Raw genomic sequence first — 23,999 nt, forward strand, 5'->3', positions numbered from 1 at the left:
CCACCTGTCTGTGTCTCTCTCTCACTCCGGTCTCTGTCTGTCTCTCTCTCTCTCACTCCGGTCTCTGTCTGTCTCTCTCTCTCTCACTCCTGTCTGTGTCTCTCACTCCTGTCTTCTTTACGCAAAGAGTAGTGAGGCCGTGGAATGCCCTACCTGCTACAGTAGTGAACTCGCCAACATTGAGGGCATTTAAAAGTTTATTGGATAAACATATGGATGATAATGGCATAGTGTAGGTTAGATGGCTTTTGTTTCGGTGCAACATCGTGGGCCGAAGGGCCTGTACTGCGCTGTATTGTTCTATGTTCTATGTTCTATGTCTCTCTCTCACTCCTGTCTGTGTCTGTCTGTCTCTCTCACTCCTGTCTGTGTCTGTCTCTCACTCCTGTCTGTGACTGCATGCATCGTGGAACAGATGATGGAGGGTATCGAGGGGGTGCGTGTGTATGTTGACGATGTCATAATCTGGTCCACAACTCCTCAAGAACACATCGAGCGCCTCAAGCAGGTAATCCAGAGAATCCATGAGCATGGCCTCCAACTCAACAGAGCCAAGTGCTCGTTCGGTCAATCAGAGATCAAATTCCTTGGTGACCACATCTCGCAGCAAGGCGTGCGGCCAGATGCTGACAAGGTTTCGGCGATCAACGCCATGAAGGCCCCAGAGGACAAGAAGGCGGTCCTCCGCTTTCTCGGGGTGGTCAACTTCCTCGGGAAGTTCATTCCCAACATCGCAGCACACACCACAGCCCCCCACCATCTCGTCAAAAAGTCGACGGAATCCCAGTGGCTTCCCGCTCATGAGAACGAATGGCGTGAGCTCAGGGCAAAACTCACCACAGCCCCGGTTCTGGCATTCTTCGACCCTACCAAAGAGACCAAAATATCCACTGACGCTAGCCAGGACGGTATTGGGGCGGTGCTCTCCAACGGGATGACTCCTCCTCATGGGCCCCAGTTGCGTATGCCTCCAGAGCCATGACGCCCACTGAGCAACGGTACGCTCAGATCGAGAAGGAATGCCTCGGCCTCCTAACGGGAATTGACAAATTTCATGACTATGTGTATGGCCTCCCAAAATTCACGGTTGAGACGGACCACAGACCACTAGTCCACATAATCCAGAAGGATTTGAATGACACGACGCCTCGGTTACAATAACTCCTTCTCAAGCTACGCCGCTCTGACTTTGAACTTGTCTACACGCCAGGCAAAGAACTCATTGTTGCAGATGCCCTTTCCAGGTCTATCACCACACCGTGTGAACAAACTGACTTTGTCTGCCAAATCAATGCGCAGGTGCAATTGTGTGCCTCCAACCTTCCGGCCTCTGATGAGAGGGTCATCCAAATTCGTGAGGAAATGGCCAAGGATCCTCTGCTACAGCGTGTGATGCAGCACCTCACAAATGGCTGGCAGAAGGGACAGTGTCCCCAGTTTTACAATGTCAAGGACGACCTGACGGTGGTGGACGGCATCCTCATGAAGCTCGATAGGATTGTGATTCCGCAGAGCATTCGAGCTATGGTGCTCGGCCAACTCCATGAGGGTCACCTGAGGGTCAAGAAATGTCAACGCAGAACTCGAGAGGCAGTCTATTGGCCGGGCATCAGCCAGGACGTTGCCAACATGGTCCTCAACTGCCCCACATGTCAGAAGTTTCAGCCAGCTCAACCCAAAGAAACTCTGCAGCAACATGAGATAGTGACCTCCCCATGGTCCAAAGTCGGTGTCGACCTATTCCACGCCAATGGGCGTGACTATGTCCTCCTGGTCAACTACTTCTCCAATTACCCTGAAGTGGTGAAACTGTCCGACCTCACGTTGAAGGCAGTGATTAAAGCATGCAAAGAAACATTTGCCAGGCATGGGATACCGCTCACGGTGATGAGTGACAATGGTCCCTGTTTTTACAACCAGGAATGGTCTGATTTGCCCGCCTATACAACTTTTGTCACGTAACCTCCAGCCCCCAATACCCGCAGTCAAACGGGAAGGCCGAAAAAGGGGTCCATATCGTCAAGAGATTACTATGCAAGGCTGCAGACTCAGGCTCCGACTTCACTGACCGCCTTCTTGTCCTCTGGGGCCTTCATGGTGTTGATCGCCGAGACCTTGTCAGCATCTGGCTGCACCTGGCACTGCTGAGATACAGAGCATCCCCGCTGTCCACTGGGTTGTCTCCCGCGCAGATGCTCGTGAATCGCACTCTGCGAACCACGGTTCCAGCCATCCATGTTCCAGACCTTGACCACCTCACGGTCATACAAAAGATGCAGCAGTCTCAGGCCCAACAGAAATCAGCATACGACGCTCATGCCACGGATCTCCCCCAGCTGGTCCCAACTGATCGTGTTCGTGTGCAGTTGCCCGACGGCAGCTGGTCCGCCACAGCTGTGGTGCTCAAGCAAGAGGCCCCGAGATCATTCCTCGTCTGCATGGCTGAAGGCTCCTTCCTATGACGCAACAGACGGGCGCTGCGCAGAGTTCCACTCCCGCCACCTAACCATGATATCCCGCCTCACACAATGCTTCCTCCGGACGTGCCCTACCATGAGGCCTCCGATCAACCAGCAATCCTGCCGACCACTGCGACCACCGCATTGGCGGCGGTCCCGCCTATCCAAGTGCAGGCGGCCCCTGATCCACCCTTGAGGCGGTCAACCAGAATTCGTCGCCCGCCGCAGAGACTAAACTTATAGACTGAACTTTTGCACAACTGTGTTACCTTATCGTTTTGACCTCTGTAAATATCGTTGTTACTGTTTCATCTGCCCTATATCTGCACTAGCGACACCTTCCTGTGTACATAAGGTCATTTTAGCACATTCTGTACATAGTCACGCACATACACACATCCACACGCACATGCACCTTAATATTTATGATCTCAACACACACAATGTAGAGAAAAAAAAAGGGGGGGAGATGTCATAATATACATCTATGTATACAATGGAGTGCAGACAATCAGTAATTGACACACAGGGTGACCAGTAAGCACACAAAACAGAGCAGCCAATCACCAGACAGGACACGACCACTATAAAGCCAGAGGGCACCAGTTTTCCCGCTCTCTCGGGACCCAGCCTCTGAAACAGTCAGAGGTAGTGAGCTGGCCAGTGCAAACACCATGTGGTAGCTAGTAAGTCTGGTTAGGCTAGTATCAGGTCTCCAGTCAAGTCAGCATAATGTCAACCCACAATTGAACATGTATAATAGTTTAGATGTTAAATAAAATCTTATCAAGTGTTGGAGGTCTGTCTCTCGCTACACTGCATCAAGTGCAGTCCACATCGACCCAGCCTACCCAACACATCAGTACCAACGTGTACCATCACTTCTGCCTTATCACACTCCCCTTCCAGGATGCCCTGTAGCTGTCAAGTGATATCCCGGACCTTGGGAGGCAACACACCATCCTGAAGTCACATTGATGACCACGGTATCTGTTCCCTGGCTATATAGATTCCCCTATTACTATATCTCTTCCTCTCTTTCCTCCCCATCATGTACAGACAGGCTGCTTGTGATGCCAGAAGATTGGCTCTGTCCGCACTCCCTGGAGGAACCAGTGCCCTCATCAGCCTCCAAGATAGAATACCAATGTGCGAGCGGGACTCCAGGGGACTGCTGAACTAGTATCTGATATTCTTGGTTGGACTGGTGGTCACCCAATCCTTTCCGCTGCGGTGTGACATAGAAACATGCATAGAAAATAGAAGCAGGAAGAGGCCACCTGGACCTTCAAATCTGCTCCGCCATTCATTATGATCATGGTTGATCACAAAGTTCAACACCCTGATCCCGCCTTCCCCCCCATATCCCTTGATCCTTTTAGCTCCAAGAGCTCTATCTAATTCCTTCTTGAAATTACACAATGGACATGATTCGCTGTGCTCGAGCGAGACCACAATGTGGCTGGTGACCGGTGAAATATAAAATGGAAAAATGTGGCATTTGGGTCGTGGGTGTTGTCCTGGGAGGACTTGGGAATTTCGTTTGGGGAGCCGGTGTTGGGCGAAGGGAGCGGATGACCAACTTGAGCTGGTGTCTTTGGAGGAACGGGATGTCACCAGTCGGTGCCTTGGGGCTCATCTGCCTGCCATTCAATTAAAAATCATGTCAAATCTTTGACCATGTTGCGGGGAAGAAAGAAAAGATGGTTGGCTACTATTTTTTATCTGTGGGTGTGTGTAGAATCGACCCCAGTGGTAGTTTTTGTTGTTTATGAAAAAAATATACTTTTTTTATTATTGGAAAGGCGCGCATGCTGGGACTTGCGGGTGCAGTTGCTATTTTTAAAATGGCAGTAGTTGACAGCGCAAGCGGGAGGCACGCGCTGGCGCTCGCGGCAGCCGTTATTTTTAAAAATAAAAGTAGTGAAGAGCAGTTGGGGCTGTTGACAGCAGTCAGTTGAACAAAGGCAGCCGGAGAGGAAGGTAGCCGACGACCGGAGCAGAAAAAAAAAGCATGCGGAGGCTAGGCGAACGGCTCCGCAAAGCGAATAAAGTGCCAGCAGCTATAAAGAACAAGGTCATAAAGAAATAAATACAGAGCAGGAGGAAGAAAGAAGAGTCAAACAACCCAGAAAATATATCGGAAGACCCAAGACTAAAATAATTATGATTGACAAGAAGACCTGAAGGTCTTACTGCTGGCCCAATACATTGAAATAAAAAGATTTATGTCACTTTAAAAAAAAATAATTTTAATCTTTTAATTTTGAAAATAAATTTTATTAAAGTTAATATCTTGAAAGAATTGCTATTAATTCCAATTGTAAAGTTTACTTATTCTACTTAAAATGCCAGACCCGTGTGTAGTGCTTTTAAGTGATAAGTAAATAAATTTTCTAGGAAGAGATGAGTTATACCGGTGATTAACTTGAAAAATTAGTTTGATCCGAATAGCACCCACCTAAGTCTGTCTAGGAGTCAGGGACAAGGAGTCCCTGTGCACCACATAGAATTTCTCAACCATTTTTGGTATCGGGGGAGATTTCTTAGTGATTTCTCGACCCTTTGTGGTTCAGGGGGAGATGATTTTGGTGATATCTCAACCCTTTAAGGTATAGGGGAAATTTCTTCGGGAATTCTCGATCCTTTGTGGTTTAGGGGGAGAGTTCTTGGTGGTAATAACTTCACTGGAGAATCCCACCTGCGGTCAATGGAGTTCTCCATTGTACACCTCTCACCCGTGGCGTTCTTGCGGTGGACGAGGCGAAAGAATCTATCCTGACTGAATAGCAGTGGGGAACTCGCTGGCAGAACCGACGGGAAACTCCTTGAAAAATCCCCGAGTAATGAACTTAGAAATTTTGGGGTGAATCATGCCCAATGTTTTCACCTCAACTACTTTCTGTGGTATTGAATTCCACAGATTCACCACTCTCTGGGTGAAGAAATGTCTCCCCCCCTCAGTCCTATAAGCTTTGCTTGTTATCCTCAAACTGTGATCCCTAGTTCTGGACTCCCCCACCTTTCTGAATCTACCCCGTCTAATCCTGTTCGAATTTTGTGAGTTTCTAAGAAATCCCCTCTTACTCTTCTAAACTCCAATGAATATAATCCTAAACTTTCCTCATATGACAGATCCGCCATCCCAGGAATCAGCCTGGTGAAACTTTGCTGAATTCCCTACATAGCAAGAACATCCTCCCGTAGATAAGGACACCAAAACTGCACACAATACTCCAGGTATGGGCAGCATGGTAGCACAAGTGGATAGCACTGTGGCTTCACAGCGCCAGGGTCGAGGTTTGATTCCCCGCTGGGTCATTGTCTGTGTGGAGTCTACACGTTCTTCCCGTGTCTGCGTGGGTTTCCTCCGGGTGCTCCGGACTCCTCCCAAAGAAGTGCAGGTGAGGTGGATTGGCCATGATAAATAGCCCTTAGTGACCAAAAAGGTTAGGGGGGGTTATTGGGGTACGGGGATAGGGAGGATGTGAGGGCTTAAGTGGGTTGGTGCAGACTCGATGGGCCAAATTGCCTCCTTCTGCACTGTATGTTCTATGTGTGGCCTCACCAATGCCCTATACAATTGCAGTAAAACATCTCTATTCCTATACTCAGATCCTCTCGCTATGAAGGCCAACATACCATTTGTCTTTACTGTCTGATGTACCTGCGCACTTACTTTCAGCGACTGATGCACAAGGGCACCAAGGTCTCGCTGAGTATCCACCCCTCTCAATTTACACCCATTCAAATAATAATCTGCCTTCATATTTTTGCTATCACAGCGGATAACCTCACATTTATCCACATTATATTGCATCAGCCATGCAAATGTCCACTCACTCAGCCTGTCCAAATCCCCATGAAGCATCTCTGCATCCTCCTCACAGCTCACTCTCCCACCCAACTGCAAATTTGGAGATAATACATTTAGTTCCCTCGTCCAAATCAATAATATATAATGTGAACAGTTGGGGTCCCAGCACAGATCCCTACGGTGCCCCACTAGTCACTGCCTGCCAATCAAGAAAAGACCCATTTATTCCAACCTTTTGCTTCCTGTCTGCGAATCAGCTTTCGATCCATCTCAAGATACTATCCGTAATCCCATGCTCTTAACTTTACATATTAATTTGCTAAATACGATCTTGTCAAAAGCCTTCTGGAGATTCACCAGGATGTTAGACCATAAGGCCATAAGACATAGGAGCAGAATTAGGCCACTCGGCCCATCGAGTCTGTTCCGCCATTCAATCATGGCTGATATTTTGTTCATCCCCATTCTCCTGCCTTCTCCCCATAACCCCTGATCCCCTTATTGAAATGAAATGAAAATTGCTTATTGTCACAAGTAGGCTTCAAATGAAGTTACTGTGAAAAGCCCCTAGTCGCCCCATTCCAGCGCCTGTTCGGGGAGGCAGTTACGGGAATCGAACTGTGCTGCTGGCCTGCCTTGGTCTGCTTTCAAAGCCAGCGATTTAGCCCAGTGTGCTAAACAGACATCAAGAACCTATCCCATCTCTGTGTTAAAGACACTCAGTGAATTGGCCTCCACAGCCTTCTGCGGCAAAGAGTTCCACAGATTCACCACCCTCTGGCTGAAGAAATTCCTCCTTATTCAATGGTTAGGGCAATAGATAGGAGATTCTGTGGTCACGAGCGAGACTCCCGGAAGGTATATTGCCTCCCGGGTGCCAGGGTCAGGGATGTCTCGGATCGTGTCTTCAGGATCCTTAAGGGGGAGGGGGAGCAGCCAGAAGTCGTGGTGCACATTGGTACCAACGACATAGGTAGGAAAAGGGGTGTGGAGGTAATAAACAAGTTTAGGGAGTTAGGCTGGAAGCTAAAAGCCAGGACAGACAGAGTTGTCATCTCTGGTTTGTTGCCGGTGCCACGTGATAGCGAGGCTAGGAATAAGGAGAGAGTGCAGTTGAACACGTGGCTGCAGGAATGGTGTAGGAGGGAGGGCTTCAGGTATTTGGATAATTGGAGCGCATTCTGGGGAAGGTGGGACCTGTACAAGCAGGACGGGTTGCATCTGAACCAGAGGGGCACCAATATCCTGGGAGGGAGGTTTTGTAGTACTCTTCGGGAGGGTTTAAACTAATTTGGCAGGGGAATGGGAACCAGATTTGTAGTCCAGCAACTAAGGTAGCCGATATTCAGGACGCCAAAGCGTGTAATGAGGCAGTGGGGAAGGGAACACTGACAAAGGAGAGTACTTGCAGGCACCGAGATGGGTTGAAGTGTGTATACTTCAATGCAAGAAGCATCAGGAATAAGGTGGGTGAACTTAAGGCATGGATCGGTACTTGGGACTACGATGTGGTGGCCATCACGGAAACTTGGATAGAAGAGGGGCAGAAATGGTTGTTGGAGGTCCCTGGTTATACATGTTTCAATAAGATTAGGGAGGGTTGTAAAAGAGGTGGGGGGGGGGGTTGCATTGTTAAGTAGAGATAGTATAACAGCTGCAGAAAGGCAGTTCAAGGATTATCACCCTAGAATCATAGAATCATAGAAGTTTACAGCATGGAAACAGGCCCTTCGGCCCAACCAGTCCATGCCGCCCAGTTTTACCATTAAGCTAGTCCCAGTTGCCCGCACTTGGCCCATAACCCTCTATACCCATCTTACCCATGTAACTATCTAAATGTTTTTTAAAAGACACAATTGTACCCGCCTCTACTACTACCTCTGGCAGCCCATTCCAGACACTCACTACCCTCTGAGTGAAGAAATTGCCCCTCTGGGCCCTTCTGAATCTCTCCCCTCTCACCTTAAACCTATGCCCTCTAGTTTTAGACTCCCCTACCTTTGGGAAAAGATGTTGACTATCTACCTTATCTATGCCCCTCATTATTTTATAGACCTCTATAAGATCACCCCTATGCCTCTTACGCGCCAAGGAAAAAAGTCCCAGTCTATCCAGCCTCTCCTTATAACTCAAACCATCAAGTCCCGGCAACATCCTAGTAAATCTTTTCTGCACTCTTTCCAGTTTAATAATATCCTTCCTATAATAGGGTGACCAGAACTGCACACAATATTCCAAGTGTGGCCGTACCAATGTCTTGTCGAACTTCAACAAGACGTCCCAACGCCTGTATTCAATGTTCTGAACAATGAAACCAAGCATGCCGAATGCCTTCTTCACCACCCTGTCCACCTGCGACTCCACCTTCAAGGAGCTATGAACCTGTACTCCTAGATCTCTTTGTTCTATAACTCTCCCCAACGCCATACCATTAACTGAGTAGGTCCTGGCCTGATTCGATCTGCCAAAATGCATCACCTCACATTTATCTAAATTAAACTCCATCTGCCATTCGTCGGCCCACTGGCCTAATTGATCAAGATCCCGTTGCAATCCTAGATAACCTTCTTCACTATCCACTGTGCCACCAATCTTGGTGTCATCTGCAAACTTACTAATTTAGGAGACTTACATGTCTCCTAAATTCTCATCCAAATCATTAATATAAATCACAAATAACAGTGGACCCAGCACCAATCCCTGAGGCAGACCACTGGTCACAGGCCTCCAGTTTGAAAAACAACCCTCTACAACCACCCTCTGCCTTCTGTCGTCCAGCCAATTTTGAATCCAATTGGCAACCTCACCCTGGATCCCGTGAGCTTTAACCTTCTGCAACAACCTACCATGCGGTACCTTGTCAAAGGCTTTGCTAAAGTCCATGTAGACAACGTCTACTGCACTGCCCTCATCTACCTTCTTGGTCACCCCTTCAAAAAACTCAATCAAATTTGTGAGACATGATTTTCCACGCACAAAGCCATGCTGACTGCCCCGAATCAGTCCTTGCCTCTCTAAATGCTTGTAGATCCTGTCTCTCAGAATACCTTCTAGCAACTTACCTACTACAGACGTTAGGCTGTAGTTCCCAGGCTTTTCCCTGCTGCCCTTCTTAAACAAGGGCACAACATTCGCCACTCTCCAATCTTCAGGCACCTCACCTGTGGCTGCCGATGATTCAAATATCTCTGTTAGGGGACCCGCAATTTCCTCCCTAGGCTCCCACAACACCCTGGGATACATTTCATCAGGTCCCGGGGATTTATCTACCTTGATGCGCTTTAAGACTTCCAGCACCTCCTCCTCTGTAATATGCACACTTCTCAAGACATCACTATTTATTTCCCTTAGTTTCCTAACATCCATGCCTTTCTCCACCGTGAATACCGATGAGAAATATTCATTCAGGATCTCACCCAACTCTTGTGGCTCTGCACATAGATGCCCTTGTTGATCCTTAAGAGGCCCTACTCTGTCCCTAGTTACTCTTTTCCCCTTTATGTATTTGTAGAATCTCTTTGGATTCTCCCTTGCATTATTTGCCAAAGCAATTTCATGTCCCCTTTTTGCCCTCCTGATTTCCCTCTTAACTCTATTTCGACAATCTCTATACTCTTCAAGGGATCCACTTGATCCCAGTTGCTTATGTACGTCATATGCCTCCTTCTTCTTTTTGACCAGAGTCTCAATATCTCGAGTCATCCAGGGTTCCCTACTTCTACCAGCCTTACCCTTCACTCTAAAGGGAATTTGCTTACCCTGCACCCTGGTTAACACATTTTTAAAAGCCTCCCATTTACCAGCCGTCCCTTTGCCTGCCAACAGTCTCCCCCAATCTACCTCTGCAAGTTCCTGTCTGATACCATCAAAATTGGCCTTGCCCCAATTAAGAATTTTAACTCTTGGGCCAGACCTATCATTCTCCATAGCTATCTTAAAACTAATAGAGTTATGGTCACTTGTCCCAAAGTGATCCCTCACTAGCACTTCTGTCACTTGCCCTTCCTTATTTCCCAAGACGAGGTCAAGTTTTGCCCCCTCTCTAGTCGGTCCATCCACATACTGAATGAGAAATTCCTCCTGAATACACAACAAATTTCCGTCCATCCAAGCCCCTAATGCTATGGCTGTCCCAGTCAATGTTGGGAAAGTTAAAGTCCCCTACTACTACCACCCTATTATTCTTGCAGCTATCTGTAATCTCCTTACATATTTGCTCCTCAATTTCCCACTGACTATTTGGGGGCCTGTAGTACAGTCCTACCAAGGTGATCTCTCCCTTCTTATTTTTCAGTTCCACCCATATAGACTCATAGAACATAGAACATAGAACATAGAACAATACAGCGCAGTACAGGCCCTTCGGCCCACGATGTTGCACCGAAACAAAAGCCATCTAACCTACACTATGCCATTATCATCCATATGTTTATCCAATAAACTTTTAAATGCCCTCAATGTTGGCGAGTTCACTACTGTAGCAGGTAGGGCATTCCACGGCCTCACTACTCTTTGCGTAAAGAACCTACCTCTGACCTCTGTCCTATATCTATTACCCCTCAGTTTAAAGCTATGTCCCCTCGTGCCAGCCATATCCATCCGCGGGAGAAGGCTCTCACTGTCCACCCTATCCAACCCCCTGATCATTTTGTATGCCTCTATTAAGTCTCCTCTTAACCTTCTTCTCTCCAACGAAAACAACCTCAAGTCCATCAGCCTTTCCTCATAAGATTTTCCCTCCATACCAGGCAACATCCTGGTAAATCTCCTCTGCACCCGCTCCAAAGCCTCCTCGTCCTTCCTATATTGCGGTGACCAGAACTGTACGCAATACTCCAAATGCGGCCGTACCAGAGTTCTGTACAGCTGCAACATGACCTCCCGACTCCGGAACTCAATTCTTCTGCCAATAAAGGCCAACACTCCATAGGCCTTCTTCACAACCCTATCAACCTGGGTGGCAACTTTCAGGGATCTATGTACATGGACACCTAGATCCCTCTGCTCATCCACACTTTCAAGAACTTTACCATTAGCCAAATATTCCGCATTCCTGTTATTCCTTCCAAAGTGAATCACCTCACACTTCTCTACATTAAACTCCATTTGCCACCTCTCAGCCCAGCTCTGCAGCTTATCTATATCCCTCTGTAACCTGCTACATCCTTCCACACTATCGACAACACCACCGACTTTAGTATCGTCTGCAAATTTACTCACCCACCCTTCTGCGCCTTCCTCTAGGTCATTGATAAAAATGACAAACAGCAACGGCCCCAGAACAGATCCTTGTGGTACTCCACTTGTGACTGTACTCCATTCTGAACATTTCCCATCAACCACCACCCTCTGTCTTCTTTCAGCTAGCCAATTTCTGATGCACATCTCTAAACCACCCTCAATCCCCAGCCTCCGTATTTTTTGCAATAGCCTACCGTGGGGAACCTTATCAAACGCTTTGCTGAAATCCATATACACCACATCAACTGCTCTACCCTCGTCTACCTGTTCAGTCACCTTCTCAAAGAACTCAATAAGGTTTGTGAGGCATGACCTACCCTTCACAAAGCATGCTGACTATCCCTGATCATATTATTCCTATCTAGATGATTATAAATCTTGTCTCTTATAATCCCCTCCAAGACTTTACCCACTACAGACGTGAGGCTCACCGGTCTATAGTTGCCGGGGTTGTCTCTGCTCCCCTTTTTGAACAAAGAGACCACATTTGCTGTCCTCCAGTCCTCTGGCACTATTCCTGTAGTCAATGATGACATAAAAATCAAAGCCAAAGGTCCAGCAATCTCTTCCCTGGCCTCCCAGAGAATCCTAGGATAAATCCCATCAGGTCCCGGGGACTTATCTATATTCAACCTGTCCAGAATTGCCAACACCTCTTCCCTACGTACCTCAATGCCATCTATTCTATTAGCCTGGGGCTCAGCATTCTCCTCCACAACATTATCTTTTTCCTGAGTGAATACTGACGAAAAATATTCATTTAGTATCTCGCCTATCTCTTCAGACTCCACACACAATTTCCCATCCCTGTCCTTGACTGGTCCTACTCTTTCCCTAGTCATTCGCTTATTCCTGACATACCTATAGAAAGCTTTTGGGTTTTCCTTGATCCTTCCTGCCAAATACTTCTCATGTCCCCTCCTTGCTCGTCTTAGCTCTCTCTTTAGATCCTTCCTCGCTACCTTGTAACTATCCATCGCCCCAACCGAAACTTCACACTTCATCTTCACATAGGCCTCCTTCTTCCTCTTAACAAGAGATTCCACTTCCTTGGTAAACCACGGTTCCCTCGCTCGACGCCTTCCTCCCTGTCTGACCGGTACATACTTATCAAGAACACGCAGTAGCTGATCCTTGAACAAGCCCCACTTATCCAGTGTGCCCAACACTTGCAGCCTACTTCTCCACCTTATCCCCCCCAAGTCACGTCTAATGGCATCATAATTGCCCTTCCCCCAGCTATAACTCTTGCCCTGCGGTGTATACTTATCCCTTTCCATCATTAACGTAAACGTCACCGAATTGTGGTCACTGTCCCCAAAGTGCTCTCCTACCTCCAAATCCAACACCTGGCCTGGTTCATTACCCAAAACTAAATCCAACGTGGCCTCGCCTCTTGTTGGCCTGTCAACATATTGTTTCAGGAAACTCTCCTGCACACACTGTACAAAAAACGACCCATCTATTGTACTCGAACTATATCTTTTCCAGTCAATATTTGGAAAGTTAAAGTCTCCCATAATAACTACCCTGTTACTTTCGCTCATATCCAGAATCATCTTCGCCATCCTTTCCTCTACATCCCTAGAACTATTAGGAGGCCTATAAAAAACTCCCAACAGGGTGACCTCTCCTTTCCTGTTTCTAACTTCAGCCCATACTACCTCGGAAGAAGAGTCCCCATCTAGCATCCTCTCCGCCACCGTAATACTGCTCTTGACTAGCAGCGCCACACCTCCCCCTCTTTTGCCTCCTTCTCTGAGCTTACTAAAACACCTAAACCCCGGAACCTGCAACATCCATTCCTGTCCCTGCTCTATCCATGTCTCCGAAATGGCCACAACATCGAAGTCCCAGGTACCAACCCACGCTGCCAGTTCCCCTACCTTGTTTCGTATACTCCTGGCATTGAAGTAGACACACTTCAAACCACCGACCTGAACACTGGCCCCCTCCTGCGACGTCAAATCTGTGCTCCTGACCTCTATACTCTCATTCTCCCTTACCCTAAAACTACAATCCAGGTTCCCATGCCCCTGCTGCATTAGTTTAAACCCCCCCAAAGAGCACTAACAAATCTCCCCCCCAGGATATTTGTGCCCCTCAGGTTCAGATGTAGACCATCTTGTCTGTAGAGGTCCCACCTTCCCCAGAAAGAGCCCCAGTTATCCAGAAATCTGAATCCCTCCCGCATGCACCATCCCTGTAGCCACGTGTTTAAATGCTCTCTCTCCCTATTCCTCATCTCACTATCACGTGGCACGGGCAACAACCCAGAGATAACAACTCTGTTTGTTCTAGTTCTGAGCTTCCATCCTAGCTCCCTGAAAGCCTGCCTGACATCCTTGTCCCCTTTCCTACCTATGTCGTTAGTGCCAATGTGGACCACGACTTGGGGCTGCTCCCCCTCCCCCTAAGGACCCGGAAAACACGATCCGAGACATCACGTACCCTTGCACCTGGGAGGCAACATACCAAACGTGAGTCTCTCACGCTCCCACAAAATCTCCTATCTGTGCCCCTGACTATAGAGTCCCCAATTACTAATGCTCTGCTCCTCTCCCCCCTTCCCTTCTGAGCAACAGGGACAGACTCCGTGCCAGAGGCCCGTACCCCATGGCTTACCCCTGGTAAGTCGTCCCCCCCACAAGTATCCAAAGCGGTATACTTGTTTCTCAGGGGAACGACCGCAGGGGATCCCTGCACTGACTGCTTTTTCCCAGTCCCTCTTACAGTTACCCACCTATCTCCAATCTGTGGTGTAACTAATTCCCTGAAGCTGCTATCTATGACCCCTTCTGCCTCCCGAATGATCCGACGTTCTTCCAACTCCAGCTCCAGTTCCCTAACTCGGTCTTGGAGGAGCTGGAGATGGCAGCACTTCCTGCAGGTAAAATCAGCAGGGACACTAACTGCATCCCTCACCTCAAACATCCTGCAGGAGGAACATTGCACTCCCTTCCCTGCCATTCCTCTAACTTTCTACCATTCCTCTAACTTTCTACCAAGATCTGGCTAACAACTAAATTAAATTTTTATAAAAAATAATAATAATATAATAAAATATGGTACTTACCTCAGACCAATGGGTTTTATTATTAGGTTGGAGGAGGAGGGCGGGTGGGAGACACTACACGTGTAGTGTCTCGGGTTTCCTCTCCACCAGAATTTATTGGTGAGGGTCTTCCCAGACGTCCGCGGGTCGACTTCCTGTTCCCGCCTAAAAAACTAATTTTAAAAAAAAGAAAAATTCTCAGCTCCTGCTGAAATTGACTAACCAGCCAGCTCCACTCCCGCCGAAATCGACTGGCCTGCCCCTGCAAAGACAAGTGCTTTTAAAGGACAGACTTACCTCCCAGCAACCACTTCCGCAATGCTCCCGCTGAAACTGACTCACCAGCTGTTCTCACCCGAAATCGACTGGCCTGCCCCTGCAAAGACAAGTGCACTCAGTGGGCGAACCCTCGGATATATCCCCTCTAAGTACTGCCGTGATGTTCTCCCTAATCAAAAACGCCACTCCCCCTCCTCTCTTACCTCCTGTTCTATCCTTTCTATAGCATCTGTACCCCGGAACATTGAGCTGCCAGTCCTGCCCCTCCCTTAGCCATGTTTCAGTCATAACTATAATATCCCAGTCCCATGTGCCCGTCCATGCCCTGAGTTCATCCGCTTTGCCCGTCAGGCCCCTTGCATTGAAATAAATGCAGTTTAATGTAGACCTTCCTTGCTCTCTGCCCTGCTTTCTCAGGTCATGCTTTACACACTCTCCCTTCCTGCCTTTTGTTTCTGTCCCCACTGACTTCCTACATCAGTTCCCATCCCCCTGCCACATTAGTTTAAACCCTCCCCAACTGCACTAGCAAACACACCCCCGAGAACATTGGTTCCGGTCCCACCCAGATGCAGACCGTCCGATTTGTACAGGTCCCACCTCCCCCAGAACCGGTCCCAATGTCCCAGGAATTTGAAACCCTCTCTCTTGCACCATCTCTCAAGCCACGTATTCATCCTAGCTATCCTGTCATTCCTACTCTGACTATCAAGTGGCACTGGTAGCAATCCTGAGATTACTACCTTTGAGGTCCTACTTTTTAGTTTAACTCCTAACTCCCTAAATTCAGCTTGTAGGACCTCATCCCGTTTTTTACCTATATCGTTGGTGCCTATATGCACCACGACAGCTGGCTGTTCACCCTCCCCCTCCAGAATGCCCTGCAGCCGCTCCGATACTACTAATGAGGTAGTATGGGTTGAAGTCAGAAATAGGAAAGGAGCAGTCACCTTGTTAGGAGTTTTCTATAGGCCCCCCAATAGTAGCAGAGATGTGGAGGAACAGATTGGGACACAGACTTTGGAAAGGTGCAGAAGTCACAGGGTAGTAGTCATGAGTGACTTTAACTTCCCAAATATTGAGTGGAAACGCTTTAGATCAAATAGTTTGGATGGGGTGGTGTTTGTGCAGTGTGTCCAGGAAGCTTTTCTAACACAGTATGTAGATTGTCCGACCAGAGGAGGGGCAATATTGGATTTAGTACTTGGTAATGAACCAGGGCAAGTGATAGATTTGTTAGTGGGGGAGCATTTTGGAGATAGTGACCACAATTCTGTGACTTTCACTTTAGTAATGGAGAGGGATAGGTGCGTGCAACAGGGCAAGGTTTACAATTGGGGGAAGGGTAAATACGATGTTGTCAGACAAGAATTGAAGTGCATAAGTTCGGAACATAGGCTGTCAGGGAAGGACACAAGTGAAATGTGGAACTTGTTCAAGGAACAGGTGCTACGTGTCCTTGATATGTATGTCCCTGTCAGGCAGGGAAGAGATGGTCGAGTGAGGGAACCATGGTTGACAAGAGAGGTTGAATGTCTTGTTAAGAGGAAAAAGGAGACTTATGTAAGGCTGAGGAAACAAGGTTCAGACAGGGCATTGGAGGGATACAAGATAGCCAGGAGGGAACTGAAGAAAGGGATTAGGAGAGCTAAGAGAGGGCATGAACAATCTTTGGCGGGTAGGATCAAGGAAAACCCCAAGGCCTTTTACACATATGTGAGAAATATGAGAATGACTAGAGCGAGGGTAGGTCCGATCAAGGACAGTAGCGGGAGATTGTGTATTGAGTCTGAAGAGATAGGAGAGGTCTTGAACGAGTACTTTTCTTCTGTATTTACAAATGAGAGGGGCGATATTGTTGGAGAGGACAGTGTGAAACAGACTGGTAAGCTCGAGGAAATACTTGTTAGGAAGGAAGATGTGTTGGGCATTTTGAAAAACTTGAGAATAGACAAGTCCCCCGGGCCTGACGGGATATATCCAAGGATTCTATGGGAAGCAAGAGATGAAATTGCAGAGCCGTTGGCAATGATCTTTTCGTCCTCACTGTCAACAGGGGTGGTACCAGGGGATTGGAGAGTGGCGAATGTCGTGCCCCTGTTCAAAAAAGGGAATAGGGATAACCCTGGCAATTACAGGCCAGTTAGTCTTACTTCGGTGGTAGGCAATGTCATGGAAAGGGTACTGAAGGATAGGATTTCTGAGCATCTGGAAAGACACTGCTTGATTAGGGATAGTCAGCACGGATTTGTGAGGGGTAGGTCTTGCCTTACAAGTCTTATTGAATTCTTTGAGGAGGTGACCAAGCATGTGGATGAAGGTAAAGCAGTGGATGTAGTGTACATGGATTTTAGTAAGGTATTTGATAAGGTTCCCCATGGTAGGCTTATGCAGAAAGTAAGGAGGCAAGGGATAGTGGGAAATTTGGCCAGTTGGATAACGAACTGGCTAACCGATAGAAGTCAGAGAGTGGTGGTGGATGGCAAATATTCAGCCTGGATCCCAGTTACCAGTGGCGTACCACAGGGATCAGTTCTGGGTCCTCTGCTGTTTGTGATTTTCATTAATGACTTGGATGAGGGAGTTGAAGGGTGGGTCAGTAAATTTGCAGACGATACGAAGATTGGTGGAGTTGTGGATAGTAAGGAGGGCTGTTGTCGGCTGCAAAGAGACATAGATAGGATGCAGAGCTGGGCTGAGAAGTGGCAGATGGAGTTTAACCCTGAAAAGTGTGAGGTTGTCCATTTTGGAAGGACAAATATGAATGCGGAATACAGAGTTAACGGTAGAGTTCTTGGCAATGTGGAGGAGCAGAGAGATCTTGGGGTCTATGTTCATACATCTTTGAAAGTTGCCACTCAAGTGGATAGAGCTGTGAAGAAGGTGTGCTCGCGTTCATTAACAGAGGGATTGAATTTAAGAGCCGTGAGGTGATGATGCAGCTGTACAAAACTTTGGTAAGGCCACATTTGGAGTACTGTGTACAGTTCTGGTCACCTCATTTTAGGAAGGATGTGGAAGCTTTGGAAAAGGTGAAAAGAAGATTTACCAGGATGTTACCTGGAATGGAGAGTAGGTCTTACGAGGAAAGGTTGAGGGTGCTAGGCCTTTTCTCATTAGTACGAAGTCTTACAACACCAGGTTAAAGTCCAACAGGTTTGTTTCGATGTCACTAGCTTTCGGAGCGCTGCTCCTTCCTCAGGTGAATGAAGAGGTCTGTTCCAGAAACACATATATAGACAAATTCAAAGATGTCAAACAATGCTTGGAATGCGAGCATCAGCAGGTGATTAAATCTTTGCAGATCCAGAGATGGGGTAACCCCAGGTTAAAGACCCCAGGCCGAAGGGCCTGTACTGCGCTGTAATGTTCTATGTTCTAACATTGCATTTGCCTTCCTAACTGCCGACTGAACCTGCATGTTAACCTTAAGAGAATCGTGAACAAGGACTCCCAAGTCCCTTTGTGCTTCTGATTTCCTAAGCATCTCCCCATTTAGAAAATAGTCTATGCCTCCATTTCTCCTTCCAAAGTGAATAATCTCACACTTTCCATATTGTATTCCAGCTGCCACTTCTTTGCCCGCTCTTCTAGCCTGTCCTAGCCTGTCCTTCTGCAGCTCGCCTGCTTCCTCAATGCTACCTGTCCAGGCCGTCACCACTCTCTGGGTTAAAAGGTTTTTTCTCAAATCCCCTCCAAATCTCCTGCCCCTCGCCTTGTGACTGACCCTTCAACTAAGGGGAATAGCTGCTCTCTATCTACCCAGCCCATGCACCTCATAATCCTGTACACCTCGATTAGGTCACCCCTCAGTCTTCTCTGCTTCAGCGAAAACAACGAAAGCCTATCCAACCTCTCTTCATAACTTAACTGTTCCATCCCAGGCAACAAGGGGTCAGTGCTGGTATCACAACTTTTCATAATATACATTAATGATCTGGAAGAAGGAACTGAAGACACTGTTGCTAAGTTTGCAGATGATACAAAGATCTGTAGAGGGACAGGTAGCATTGTGGAAAGCACAATTGCTTCACAGCTCCAGGGTCCTAGGTTCGATTCCGGCTTGGATCACTGTCTGTGTGGAGTCTGCACATCCTCCCTGTGTGTGCGTGGGTTTCCTCCGGGTGCTCTGGTTTCCTCCCACAGTCCAAAGATGTGCAGGTTAGGTGGATTGGCCTTGATAAATTGCCCTTAGTGTCCAATATTGCCCTTAGTGTTGGGTAGGGTTGCTGGGTTATGGGGATAACGTGTAGGTGTTGACCGTAGGTAGGGTGCTCTTTCCAAGAGCCGGTGCAGGCTCGATGGGCCGAATGGCCTCCTTCTGCGCTGTAAATTCTTTGATAATCTATGATACTCCAAGTGTGGCCTAACTAAGGTTCTATACAGCTGCAACAGGACTTGCCAATTCTTATACTCAATGCCCCGGTCAATGAAGGCAAGCATGCCGTATGCCTTCTTGACTCCCTTCTCCACCTGTGTTGCCCCTTTCAGTGACCTGTGGACCTGTACACCTAGATCTCTCTGACTTTCAATACTCTTGATGGTTCTACCATTCACTGTATATTCCCAACCTGTATTAGACCTTCCAAAATGTATTACCACACATTTGTCTGGATTAAACTCCATCTGCCATCTGGAGATAACTTTCAAGGTTACGGGCCATGTGCTGGCGAATGGGATTAGGTAGGCCGCTCAGGTGATCTTCATGCATCAGCGCAGACCCACTGTGCCAAAGGGCCTCTTCTGCACTGTATTCTGTGATTTTGATTCTGCCGAGGCTGGTAATTAGAAAGAGTTCTACATTTCTCTCATAGCATATTTCACTTTTTCTTATTCTAGAAATGAAGAAACCACCCTTGGCACCAAAACCAAAGCTTCAGGAGCGACCTTCCTCGCTGGCTGTTCCAAAGAGAATTCCTTCCCAGATCCCAAAGTCAGCTGCTGTTCCTACTTCGGCACCAGGATCTAAGGGCACAAAGCCACCGATTGCTCCGAAACCAAACTTAGCCAGTCAGGCAACACTGACTCAACATAACAATTTAAACAGGAGCTCAAATGGAAAATTGTTCATCGCTGACCCATTACTGGTTGTGAATGTGAACGAGCTCGATATTACTGATCCATTGGGTGAATCGGAAAGCAGTGTAAGCTGCCCAGGAGCTCAAGCTGACAGAGCAGCTGCAGATGATGGACATAATGCTCTGAGAGAAAGTCAGACTTCAAAATACCATGAAAATGGGACTCGGATGTTTTATGGTGGTGAACAAGAAGTGACTCTACAGGAGGAAAATGGGTTTGTGCAGTTAGTAACCAGCAACATGGATCCTTCTGATTTGGGCACTGAATTGGATTTGCAATGCTTTGAAAAGCAAACAGTTGTGGTGTGCATAAACGCAGATGGAGCTGACGATGTTGATCGTCTTAATGATGCTACTTGGGATGACTGCTTCTTTCAAGGAACATCTCAATCTAAGACTCACGCAGCACATCCACATCGTCATCAACACAGCAAAGAAGAAAACATCAGCTTTGCAGCAGGAGAGCCAGATGGCCCCGGGGAGAAGGCAGACAGTCCCAGGCAGGAGGCAGACGGCCGCGGGGATGAGGCAGACGGCCGCGGGGATGAGGCAGACGGCCCCGGGGAGGAGGCAGACGGCCCCGGGGAGGGGGCAGACGGCCCAGGGGAGGGGGCAGACGGCCCCAGGGAGGAGGCAGACGGCCCCAGGGAGGAGGCAGACGGCCCCGGGGAGGAGGCAGACGGCCCCGGGGAGGAGGCAGACGGCCCCGGGGAGGAGGCAGACGGCCCCGGGGAGGAGGCAGACGGCCCCGGGGAGGAGGCAGACGGCCCCGGGGAGGAGGCAGACGGCCCCGGGGAGAAGGCAGACAATCCCGGGGTGGAGGCAGACAGCCCCGGGGAGGAGGCAGACAATCCCGGGGTGGAGGCAGATGGCCCCAGGGAGGAGGTAGACGGCCCCGGGGAGGGGGCAGACGGCCCCGGGGAGAAGGCAGACAGCCCCGGGGAGGAGGCAGACAATCCCGGGGTGGAGGCAGACGGCCTCGGGGAGGAAGCAGACAACCCGGGGGAGGAGGCAGACGGCTCCGGGGAGGAGGCAGACGGCCCCGGGGAGGAGGCAGACGGCCCCGGGGAGGAAGCAGACAACCCGGGGGAGGAGGCAGACGGCCTCGGGGAGAAGGCAGACAGCCCCGGGGAGGTGGCAGACAATCCCGGGGAGGAGGCAGACGGCCCCGGGGAGGAAGCAGACAACCCGGGGGAGGAGGCAGACGGCCTCGGGGAGAAGGCAGATGGCCCCAGGGAGGAGGCAGACGGCCCAGGGGAAGGGGCAGACGGCCCAGGGGAGGGGGCAGACGGCCCCAGGGAGGAGGCAGACGGCCCCGGGGAGGAGGCAGACGGCCCCGGGGAGGAGGCAGACGGCCCCGGGGAGGAGCCAGACGGCCGCGGGGAGGAGGCAGACGGCCCCGGGGAGGAGGCAGACGGCCCCGGGGAGGAGGCAGACGGCCCCGGGGAGGAGGCAGACGGCCCCGGGGAGGAGGCAGACGGCCCCGGGGAGGAGCCAGACGGCCGCGGGGAGGAGGCAGACGGCCCCGGGGAGGAGGCAGACGGCCCCGGGGAGGAGGCAGACGGCCGCGGGGAGGAGGCAGACGGCCCCGGGGAGGAGCCAGACGGCCGCGGGGAGGAGGCAGACGGCCGCGGGGATGAGGCAGACGGCCGCGGGGATGAGGCAGACGGCCGCGGGGATGAGGCAGACGGCCGCGGGGATGAGGCAGACGGCCGCGGGGATGAGGCAGACGGCCGCGGGGATGAGGCAGACGGCCGCGGGGATGAGGCAGACGGCCGCGGGGATGAGGCAGACGGCCGCGGGGATGAGGCAGACGGCCGCGGGGATGAGGCAGACGGCCGCGGGGATGAGGCAGACGGCCGCGGGGATGAGGCAGACGGCCGCGGGGATGAGGCAGACGGCCGCGGGGATGAGGCAGACGGCCGCGGGGATGAGGCAGACGGCCGCGGGGATGAGGCAGACGGCCGCGGGGATGAGGCAGACGGCCGCGGGGATGAGGCAGACGGCCGCGGGGATGAGGCAGACGGCCGCGGGGATGAGGCAGACGGCCGCGGGGATGAGGCAGACGGCCGCGGGGATGAGGCAGACGGCCGCGGGGATGAGGCAGACGGCCGCGGGGATGAGGCAGACGGCCGCGGGGATGAGGCAGACGGCCGCGGGGATGAGGCAGACGGCCGCGGGGATGAGGCAGACGGCCGCGGGGATGAGGCAGACGGCCGCGGGGATGAGGCAGACGGCCGCGGGGATGAGGCAGACGGCCGCGGGGATGAGGCAGACGGCCGCGGGGATGAGGCAGACGGCCGCGGGGATGAGGCAGACGGCCGCGGGGATGAGGCAGACGGCCGCGGGGATGAGGCAGACGGCCGCGGGGATGAGGCAGACGGCCGCGGGGATGAGGCAGACGGCCGCGGGGATGAGGCAGACGGCCGCGGGGATGAGGCAGACGGCCGCGGGGATGAGGCAGACGGCCGCGGGGATGAGGCAGACGGCCGCGGGGATGAGGCAGACGGCCGCGGGGATGAGGCAGACGGCCGCGGGGATGAGGCAGACGGCCGCGGGGATGAGGCAGACGGCCGCGGGGATGAGGCAGACGGCCGCGGGGATGAGGCAGACGGCCCCGGGGATGAGGCAGACGGCCCCGGGGATGAGGCAGACGGCCCCGGGGATGAGGCAGACGGCCCCGGGGATGAGGCAGACGGCCCCGGGGATGAGGCAGACGGCCCCGGGGATGAGGCAGACGGCCCCGGGGATGAGGCAGACGGCCCCGGGGATGAGGCAGACGGCCCCGGGGATGAGGCAGACGGCCCCGGGGAGGCGGCAGACGGACCCGGGGTGGCGGCAGACGGTCCCGGGGAGGAGGCAGACGGTCCCGAGGAGGAAGCAGACAGCCGCGGGGATGAGGCAGACGGCCCCGGGGTTGGGGCAGACGGCCCAGGGGTGGAGGAAGACGGACCCCGGGTGGAGGCAGACGGACCCCGGGTGGAGGCAGACGGACCCCGGGTGGAGGCAGACGGACCCCGGGTGGAGGCAGAAGGACCCCGGGTGGAGGCAGACGGACCCCGGGTGGAGGCAGACGGACCCCGGGTGGAGGCAGACGGACCCGGGGTGGAGGAAGACGGTCCCTGGGAGGAGGAAGACGGTCCCTGGGAGGAGGCAGACGGCCCCGGGGAGGAGGTAGACGTCCCCGGGGTGGAGGCAGGCGGTCCTGGGGAGGAGGCAGATGGCCCCGGGGAGAAGGCAGATGGCCCCGGGGAGGGGGCAGACGGCCCCGGGGAGGAGGCAGACAATCCCGGGGAGGAGGCAGACGACCTTGGGGAGAAGGCAGATGGCCCCGGGGAGGAGGCAGACGGCCCCGGGGAGGGGGCAGACGGCCCCGGGGAGGAGGCAGACGGCCCCGGGGAGGAAGCAGACAACCCGGGGGAGGAGGCAGACAACCCGGGGGAGGAGGCAGACGGCCCCGGGGAGGAGGCAGATGGCCCCAGGGAGGAGGCAGGCGGTCCCGGGGGGGAGGCAGACGGCCCAGGGGAGAAGGCAGATGGCCCCGGGGAGGAGGCAGACGGCCCCGGGGAGGGGGCAGACGGCCCCGGGGAGGGGGCAGACGGCCCCGGGGAGGAGGCAGATGGCCCCGGGGAGGAAGCAGACAACCCGGGGGAGGAGGCAGACGGCCCAGGGGAGAAGGCAGATGGCCCCATGGAGGAATCAGACGGTCCCGGGCAGGAGGTAGACAGCTTCAGGGAGGACGCAGATAGCCCCAGGGAGGAGCCGGGCAGACTTGTAGAAGAGCCAGATGGCCCTGAGGTGAAGGCACACAGACTTGCAGAGGATGGTTCCGGGGAGGCAGCAGATTATCCCGGGGAAGTGGTAGATAGCCCCATGCAGGACACAGACGGTCCTATGGAGGAGGCAGACGGTCCAGGGCAGGCGGCAGACGGTCCTGGGCAGGCGGCAGACGGTCCCGGGCAGGAGGAAGATGGTCCCCAGCAGGAGGCAGACGGTCCCGGGGAGGAGGCAGATGGTCCCGGGGAGGAGGCAGACGGTCCCGGGGAGGAGGCAGACGGTCCCGTGCAGGA

The 23,999-nt window shown here is 51.7% G+C and overlaps 1 protein-coding gene across 1 annotated transcript in view; it reads right to left on the reverse strand.

The window, feature by feature from the left end:
- Positions 1–23,999, reverse strand: part of LOC140388201 (FYVE, RhoGEF and PH domain-containing protein 5-like) — a 1,404,405-nt gene that overhangs the window by 966,026 nt on the left and 414,380 nt on the right. The gene's annotated exons all lie outside the window — the stretch shown is intronic.

The sequence above is a fragment of the Scyliorhinus torazame genome, chromosome 13, assembly GCF_047496885.1.
Source record: "Scyliorhinus torazame isolate Kashiwa2021f chromosome 13, sScyTor2.1, whole genome shotgun sequence".
Lineage (NCBI taxonomy): Eukaryota > Metazoa > Chordata > Chondrichthyes > Carcharhiniformes > Scyliorhinidae > Scyliorhinus > Scyliorhinus torazame.